This window comes from Octodon degus, unplaced genomic scaffold (assembly GCF_000260255.1).
Source record: "Octodon degus isolate 3935 unplaced genomic scaffold, OctDeg1.0 scaffold00060, whole genome shotgun sequence".
NCBI classification, from domain to species: Eukaryota; Metazoa; Chordata; class Mammalia; order Rodentia; family Octodontidae; genus Octodon; species Octodon degus.
The window spans coordinates 11,237,043-11,246,772 of record NW_004524636.1 but is presented as its reverse complement, the minus strand read 5'-3'; positions in this window follow the sequence as shown (position 1 = coordinate 11,246,772).

The window sequence follows — 9,730 nt, the reverse complement described above, 5'->3', positions numbered from 1 at the left end:
AATCAAAAAGAAGAAATAAAATTGTCATTATCTGCAGAATAAATGGATGTGTACATGGAAAACCAAAATAATCTACTGATAAACTGTGTTAATAGATGCCTGTATCAAGGTCAATAAATGCCATATCCATTTAGGGAATAGAATCATTTCAACTCTATATCCATTAAGGAATAATTACAAACTGATTTTTAATTAATATTTTCATTTAAATGTTGAAGATTCTGAATAATTCCTGCTATATTTGTTTCCTTGATGGAGATTATAAATTAGTGCTTTGAATGACATTCACACTCATTGTGTGTTTAAGATCTTATTTCACTAATTTATACTTTTTATCATTCAAAAGTAGAGGTTTTTAAAAAGCAAATCCTTCCTAACACTGCCATCTACACTGTATGTTTTTGAAGGGATTTCCTTGGTAATAGGCGCCCTGGACACCTGCAGTTCCAGCCACCACCTGTGGGAAGGTGGGAGGCTAACTGAGTCCAGGACTTTGGGAGCAGCAGAGTGAGAAAGAGCTCAAAAATTAACAAAAATGTAACCCCCCCCAAGGAAATAACCTAAATAAAATTGACAACAGCATAAAAAGCAAACATCTATTAAAAATCTAAGAAACATTTTCAAAGCCTCTGGGTAGAAAGCTATCTGAAGAAACTAAAGAATTTTTTTAAAATAGGTGCTATTTTCTTATATTGAAAGAAAATCTATTTTGAGATGTTAAAACAGAACTCTTCAGATGAATCTATAGATTCAGCAAAGTCCTTTTAGAACTGCTGGATTTTTGTGATAATTAAGCTTATACTAAAATTTGCATAAGAATAGAGCAAGAGATTAGTGCTGAGAGTAAACAAAACAGTCTGAAAGATGAACCTTCTGGAAATAAAGACTTATGCTTCCTTTATTCCAAGAGAACCATCAGCAAGTCTGGGTTGGATGGTCTGAAGAACAGAGAAACAGATGGAAACAATAGAATTTAGGAGTCAATAGAATTGGATATTTATTCATGGCAAACAGCAGATTTATGACAACAATGACACTGTAGAGTAGTAAGTAAAAATGTTTTGTTTTCAGTAATTGGCACTGGGTCAATTAAATATCTATGTGGAAAAATTTAGGTGTTTCCCTATCATCACCTGCAGAAAGATCATAACCTTAAAAGACAATATAAATGATAAAATAGTAAAGTTTCTGGAAATTATATAAGAGAATGAATGCATGTAACTGGAGTATAAAATTATTTCTTAAACAAGGAGAGAATGAAAAGCAAGAAAATAAAGGTATTTGCAAAACAACTTGTACTGACAAAGAACATTTATTTAGAAGCTATAAATATTCTAATAGGTCAGTAAGAAGGGGTAAATAAGCCAATGCAAAAGTGGGCAAAATTCCTCACAGTTGTTTCACAATTAATCATTGTGAAAACACAAATTAAAGACACATTGGGATATGTAACATTACACATCCATCAGGATGCCTAAAATTATTTCAGTGATGACGTCAAATGTGAGTGGCTATATAGAGTGAATGGACCACTCATATGAAGTATGATGGAATTTTAAAATTCTTTAGAGCAAGACCTATTGCCATTAATCCCTCTGAAAATACTTTTCTTCCCATTGAACACAGTTATCCCATCATTGTTATTCATTTCTGAGGCAATTTGAGAGGTGCTTTCTCTTAGTGTCTTCATGAAGTATGCAAGTAATAGCCAATGGAAGCACAGGTTCATAACAGCAACATCAAGTGCCCGCATCCTACTTATTAACACCCTAACCTGACACAAGGCAATTCCCGACTCTTGCAAAGTCAAACACCCATGAAAGATACATGTTTTGATTTGGACATGGAGACAATGACAGTCCTACACCTGAAGGACTTCCAGAACTGCTTCACAAAGTGGCAAGAATGATGGAATAAAATGCGTTTAGCACTAGGGAAAAGCCTTTTGGAGGGAGATTAATGGCAATGTGTCTTCTGCTTAATGAATTTTTAGAAAAAGTTTAAATATTCACTGTTAACAGTTTGTGTCTAGGTGTGTCACCTCAAAGCCTCGTGCAATCATGGAGTCTAGAGTCTGTGATTAATTCATGATCCAGTGATGAAATTATGGGTGTGAGTGCTACACCCACCCTGGGCTGGATAACCTCAATGCAGTATAAGAGAGGGAAAAGGCTTGGTTTCTGCCACTGCTCCTCTCTTTTTTGCTCTTGCTGTTTTGCTGTTTTCTGACTCCACATGGACTTCTGCCACGCGCCACTCTTCTTTGGACCCAGCTGACTGGACTGAAACTTGCACAAACTGTGAACTAAATAAACCTTTCCTACCTTAATTTTGTGTAGCAGATATTTTGTCCCAGCAATGATAGAAAAGTAACTGAGACATCCACCATAATTTGTAACACATTTCATACATTTTTGGTGGACAAATAAAATAGTGCCATCACTTTTGAAACTGGTAGTTTATTATATAATTAAGTACATATTTTCTGTATGACAGCAAAAATAGAGAAGTATGTTCAATCTCATGATTGACAGCAAAATATTTGCATAATTAGATTATTCATAAAATAAATGATATATAATAATGACAATAATAGTAATGCATAGTAAAACAGCATAGAAAACAGTTGTTACAAACAGCCATATGATCCTTTCTCAAAATGTGCATTTTTTATTTTGAATGGGCTTTATCATTTGTAATCTATGTACACATAATAAAATTTTTACTTTTAGTTTTTAAATTTTTTTCTTCCCCATCTCCTCCACAGCCCCAAAATTTTTAGATAAGGTTGGCCTCACAGTTCTACCAACTTGAGAATGTTGTGACCAAACACTTTAAAATTCATATAAAAAGTCATTTTAAATTAAAAATTTACTTATCTAAGTAGTATTGTATTTATTTTATAGATAACATGCTATTTAAAGGATGAATAAAATCAGAAAGACTGGCATTAAAATCATGCTTCTATATTAATTAGTTATCTTTCTGTTCCAAATTTTTAATTTACCTTCTCCTTATCTTTATCTTATCTATAAAAATGATAATTAACCCCAATTGCTGATATGTGATGAATACATTAAATATCAGAACCAAAAGTACTTAGCTCCTGCCTGGCACATGATGGTTGATTAATAGATAGCAAGTCTTTGTCTAATACTTTCCTGATAATATTGCTCTAACCTAGAGTGGTAGATATTGTTTGCATGAACTCTACCAGGAGTAAGTAGATATGGAAGGGTCATTCTCACTATCCAGAACATGTGAATTACCTTCAGTCACAGTGCCTTTCAAATAAGGGTGACATTCCCTGGCCATTTGCATTACATGACACCCATTGACTTGGGAATTATTTAATACAGGTACCTATTTTACTATTCTTATATCCCTGGATTAACTCAGCAACAGAGATTTATAATATGCAGAGGATTTCCAAATTTTGCCTCCCTTATTCATAGCATGAATAGTGTCCATGATAGCTGTGGCTTAAGCTTATTTCCTAACTACTGGAGACATTTTGGAGATGGACGATACTGACATATCCTGTTATAATCTTACATTGCTATTTCTTGCCACATAAACCTGAAAAATAATATCATGGTTATGTTTGTATCCTGCTTTACATTCAAATCCTGTCTATTTCATGCCTATTTCACTTAATCTGCCTGCAGATCATAGGCCTAGAAGAAACCAATATGTCTTGCCAAATTATTCACCAGGGTGAATTCTGCATTCGAATTGCCTTTTCATCTTTCTTAAATTTTAAAAAAGATTTGGCTCCTTTCTAGTTCAATTTCCTGGTAGCATTAACATTCAATTTTTGTATTTGACATTCCCACAGTTGGGTCTGGATTAATGGGCAGCATGATTTTCCCATGTTCTTTAAGCCTACTGTTTCTGACTATGAAATTATAGTGGTTTTTTTTTTCTGCAAAGGATATAGAATATGTAGAGTGGTTCATGTGACACACATAATTATGCAACAATGTGAAAAATTAAGTTATATAATTTCCAATCATAAACTCCCACTCTCTGGCAATAGCACTAATATTTTGATGTGTTCAACATGTTTTAGTTGAAGTGAACTAAAGGTAAAATTTCCATTGTATGGGAAATCATCACCTTTCTCCCAAATAGTAGTTATTATTTATAGTACTTTATGGACCAGGATGCAATGGTCTGTGAATAAGAGCATAGGATCTACCACAGCCTCATTCCAACAGCTTCATGAGTTCTTACTTGGGAAGGGCTACTTCTCATCCCCACTGCAAAAAAAAACCCCAACTTTTTGCACTTTTCCATGATCTCGTGTCAGGGACTTTCAACTGCTTTATACTCTTGCAGCCTGCTCTCATGTGTCTTTCTCCCATTACCCATAATTCTTCAGAGAATAGTCCCCATTCTTGAACATCAGCTGCCTCTGTTAGTTGCCATCAATTGCTGACACAGTCAACCTCATGATTTTTGGCCCATGTGTGAGAGCACAGGCACAATGCTGATTCCTCAGAACACACAGCAATCCGGCTGCAACTTTTAACCAGGTTTTATCTTTTTGTGAAATTTCAATACAATGGAAGAGGAGCAAAACTCAATGACCATTTAATAGCACCAGTGCAAGTAGAACTCCATCTATCTAATGCCTCTATATTCCCAGCATTAGGACCAGTTCTAGTTCTTTCCAACTTCAAGAGTAAAAACAAAAATTCATGTGAAAACAAAGCAAAACAAAGCACTTCGATTATATAGAAAGATTCTTGTATGTATGTACCAGAATTCTTGTTAAAAATCTTTGCTGTAAGCTAACCTCTTGCAGCAGGACCCAAAAAGAAATGTCTACATTCTTTTTCCCAAAACCTGCAACACCAACAACCACTGCAACCTGCAAGAATGAAGGGGTGGACTCAACCCTGCAGCCTCTGATCTGCAGATTCCTTGATTTCACACTTCCAAACTTCAGAACTGTGAGAAAGTAAATGTGTACCATGTTAAGCTGCTAAAATCATCATAATTCATTTGCAAATTTTCATTATTTTGCAACAACAACCACTTTTCTAGGGAATGAGATCAGCACACAATGTATAAGGGAATTGGCTCTTTCCTGAGAATGAAATTTATTTAAGTAGACTGAATGAGTGAGGTAAGGACCACATCATCAGTATTCTAAAATACTAAAAACTTAGATGTTGCTTCTTTTATCTAGAAAATTGTAAGCTGCAAGGTTGTTGAAGTGATAAACAGAATTCCTCTGTCTTAGTATAGAACTATGCACTGGGGCAATAGCATTTTGTGTATTCAATTCTTTCAGCCACTTGCAGAGAAGCAAAATACTAAATGTCATGGAGAGTAGGAGTCCAAGGAGACTAAAACTCTGCCAATCTTCTATCCTTGAAGTATCCGTGATTGGTATTTTAGGAAAGAAACCAATTCTCACCTGATGCTTTCCACAATCCCATGATCACTGATACCATTTAAGCTGCCTTTACTTTCACAAAACGAATCTGGAAATATGAATGTCACACAAACCATCCACTTGTACATAGAAAAGGAGATTACACAAAGCAAAAAACAAAAGATTCCAATAAGGATCAATCTCTGCATGAACTTATGATTGGAAGAGACCTTGTTTTTATTTTTTATTAGTTCGATACACAAAGGAAAGAAGAGTGAAAGGGTTTGTGTAGGTGACTGATTACCGGGATGATTGCTATGGAAGCATCAGTTCCCTTTAGGAGAAACTCAAGTCTGATCGCTGTGATGAGCACCTCCGAAGAGGTTCACGTGGGGCGTGCTTCCCCATGCCTGGGATTCACTGGCCTGTCAGTTGGCCTGTTCTCACATGGGGTCCTTATGAACACTAAGATAGATTATCCACACTCATCTCACTCTAGATCTAAGACTACAGATTGCAAATACACATTTGAGTCTTCATGGAAAAAATGCTGAGGCAAGGAAGATGTGAATTCAGGTTTAGATTTAGTCACTTCTGAGACATGATAGTTGTCTACATTTTTTTCTGGTTTTCAATTGCTTAAGCTTTTTTTTTTTAGGCCTTCAGGGCATTTCTGGTTTAGCGTGAGTATCTGGGTTCAAACCACAGCATCTGAGCCTGACTGCTTTGTTTAAGCAGGCACTTAAACAACTGAGCTAATGGGTAGGCCCTCTTAAGATGCTGAGAAAGTGGAAACTAACATTTACATCGCAGAACTGCTATAAGGAACAATTGCTATAAGACTTTCATATTTACAGACCTTTTGTAACATAAAGGCAGCTTGAATGATAGCAGTCACCGTGGAACTGTGCAGATATTTGTGAGGCAGTTTGGCCTCCCTTGGTATATGTGTGTACCATGATCCTCTGCTTCTTATCACATGCACACCTGCTGTGGTAATCCTACACAGTAATAATTTTAGGTGATACTTCTCACTGCTCAGAGGTCCACAGATTTTCAACAAAGAACTTTATAGTAGAGATTTTACACTTTGACATGTAGTTACTGTCACAGTCGCTCAACATGACACTTCTAGTGTGAATGCAACCAAAGATTGTATCAGTGAATAGAGCTTAGCAGTATTACAACATACTCTTTTGTATAAACATGTGACATCTTAGCTTTGACCTGTAGAATATGGTTTTCTGAAACCTGTGATAGATCCTCCCTAACTATGGCAATGAAATGTTAGTTGGAAAATATAACTACCCTTGTGATGTCTACCTGAAACATTAAGCAGTAATGCTGGAATCCCTAGTTCCTCTACACTGTGCTTATTGAGAATAAATTTATTTGTAACTTCAGCTCTTATATGGTTGTTAATCTTTTTTTAAGAAAGACCTTTTATTTTTTAATGTATCTAGTATAGGCTCTACAGGGTCTCACCACACAGATTAGACTAGTAGTGATCCTCCTTTTTTTAGCCTTCCAAGTGCTGGGATTACAGGCATGAGCCACCATACCTAGTCTCAGTTGCCCCTCAGTGCACCCTGGGGCAGGGCTGGCAAGGCACACTAGGAATCAAAACCCAGTCCGTGCATCTGCCTAAGCAGGTAGTTTAATCCACTGAGTTATCTGGCCAGCTCTTGGGGATTAATCGTACTGAAGATAAGAAAATAAGATTACTAACCATACATTTTTGGTTCTTTCCCTTGTTATCATAGGTTAGTGGTGGTAAACCTATGGCACATGTGCTGAAGCAAATTGTTACATTTGGAAGACCAGAAAGTTGACTCTGTATATTGAATAAGATAATAAATATCTTAGGAATGAGACAAATCTAAACCCAAAATTCATTTATGTTTCATGTGACTTTGTGCATGTGTCCTGGAAGTAATTTCACAGAATACCTTAATAGTTTTGTGCTTAAACAATATTTAATAGAAAAGACTTTTTTTCTTAAAAAGTTTCAGATTTTGGAGCATATTGAATTTCAGATTTTTAGATTAAGGATATTATACCTATAGTACCATACTTTTGTTGAAAACTGTCTAGAATCAACTTATCCTAGTCTCATGAACTTTATCCTTCTCTACCTCTATCTATCTCCATCTCTATCTATCTCGATTTAGATCTAGATATAGATGTAGATTAGCAAAGTAAGTCAAATCCCTGGATCTTAAATCTCAGTGAATGTTTATACATGCATCTCATTAACTTCCCCCATATCAGGATCTATAACATTCCAATTCCTTGTGCTCCTCCTGAGCAACCATCCAGAAGGGTAATTATTATTCTTTTGCAAGTTTTAAAAATATACCAACAAATTTTGTAAACAAATTCTTTCTTTTCCTATTACATTTTGAAAAGAACAGATCAATTAATTAGGCATAGTATTCTCTTATGAAAAATTACTGGATATCAACCTCAACAAGACACTTGACGAACCAACCTTTTCACAGAAAACCCACCAGATTGCTAGGTGTGCAAGCCACAATACATTCTGTGGTCTCCAGAGTCACTCTCTGTGGAAGGGTTTGCAAAGATGGAGGACATATGATAAGAACACCTACTGAGCACCTATCATCAGTCTGATAATTTTCGTGTTTTATTTTAGAGAGAAATAAAAAATTAAAAACAACACAATTTCAAAACAAGATGGTAGAAAATCAACAATAGTTCTTATACTCCATATTGTTCTTCAAAGTAGTTGTTCAGATTACCAGATATAAGCATAGAATAATTTGCATGTTTGCCAAGAGTTGCCCTTGACCTTTCCTAATAGAAATGCTTCCAATCAATTCTCACAAGTTGAATTTTAAATATTCTTAAAATGAGCATGTATAGCACACACTGAATCAATCTTTTTAAAGAAAGAAACTGTACTTAGAAGTCAGAATTTAATAATGTAGTTCTACGAAAAATGAATAAATTTTTAAGTAACTTTAAAATTTTCAAAAGCCTCATATATCCAATTTATTCTTAAGTCAATTGTATTTTTTTTTTTTTTTTTTTTGGCAGAACCGGGGATTGAACTCAGGCCCTTATTCTTGCCAGGGAAGCACTTTTTCCATTGAGCCATCTCTCCAGCAATTGTATTTATAATATGGATGATAGTAAATTGTGTACAAAATCTGTACAAATTATTTTAAAAGGACATTATTTATGTTGCAAATGACAATTTTACATTGCCTTAAAGATTCTTACTGAAGATGGTGAAATTTAACAAATGTATTAAAAACTTAGAATTCAACAGAAAGAGTCAGCACAGCTATAGGACTCTCTTGGCCTGGGCAGACATATTCCATGCTAGATTGTGTTGATTCAAGTTTGTCACATACATGTATCTGCTTATAAGTATACAGTATCACTTAGCTAATGAAGCATAGTAAGCCAATCCAAACCATGGTGGTTTAGAATAAACATCATCATTAGCTCATAATTGCATGGGTGAATTTGAGTGTGTCTGTGTACTGGGGACAGTCAGCTGAAAATGTGTCTATAGTCAATTGAAATCTAATGAGAGCTCACGGCACTTGGCAATCCTAGGGGACAACTGCCATCCGAATTCTGAATGTTTATCAACTAGTCCAGCCTTGTACTCTTCTGTTTTTTTTTTTTTTTCCTGCGGGGGGAGTAGGTTATGCAACATATCTTGAGGTTGAGGTATATAATTGGTCCCAGTATCATCTCTACCACATCCTATAAGCAAATTAGAAGTCTTCACTAAAGGGCTATGGAAACAGATTCTACCTGCTCGTGGTAAAATCTATGATATCACATCGAGAAGAACTGAGGTGCCTGTGATGTGAGGTAAGGAATCATGGGAGGTTATATGAACTACATATTCTTGTTATGTTCATTAGATACTTATTTATATTTTATAGAATTTTTCTCAGCAAGTGGTATTACTTTATTGTGTCTAATCATCTACTCCAGTGATAAATTTTTAAGCACAGATTAAATCTCACCATCTCACCTAGCATGGCCATATTTCCCAACCTGCCCTGTCTCAAATTAAATGAAAAGTGGTGTAGAATTTGATTGTAGGGCAAAGTGGAGAAGGAATAATAGGAACTAGGTTTATACTAACACCAGAAATAACAAAAAAGAAAAAAAAATCTTGTAGGAAAAATACAAGGAAAGGAACATCAGGCAATAAAAAACCTGAGAGATAGGACACAAGTAGGGTCAACCTGGTGATGTTTCACCCCAGGCCTGGAGAGTTTCCAGTCTATGTTACAGGAAAGACAGACAGAGAATGAGGCTGGGAGATCCATTAACTGAGATGACAGAGATGAAAGT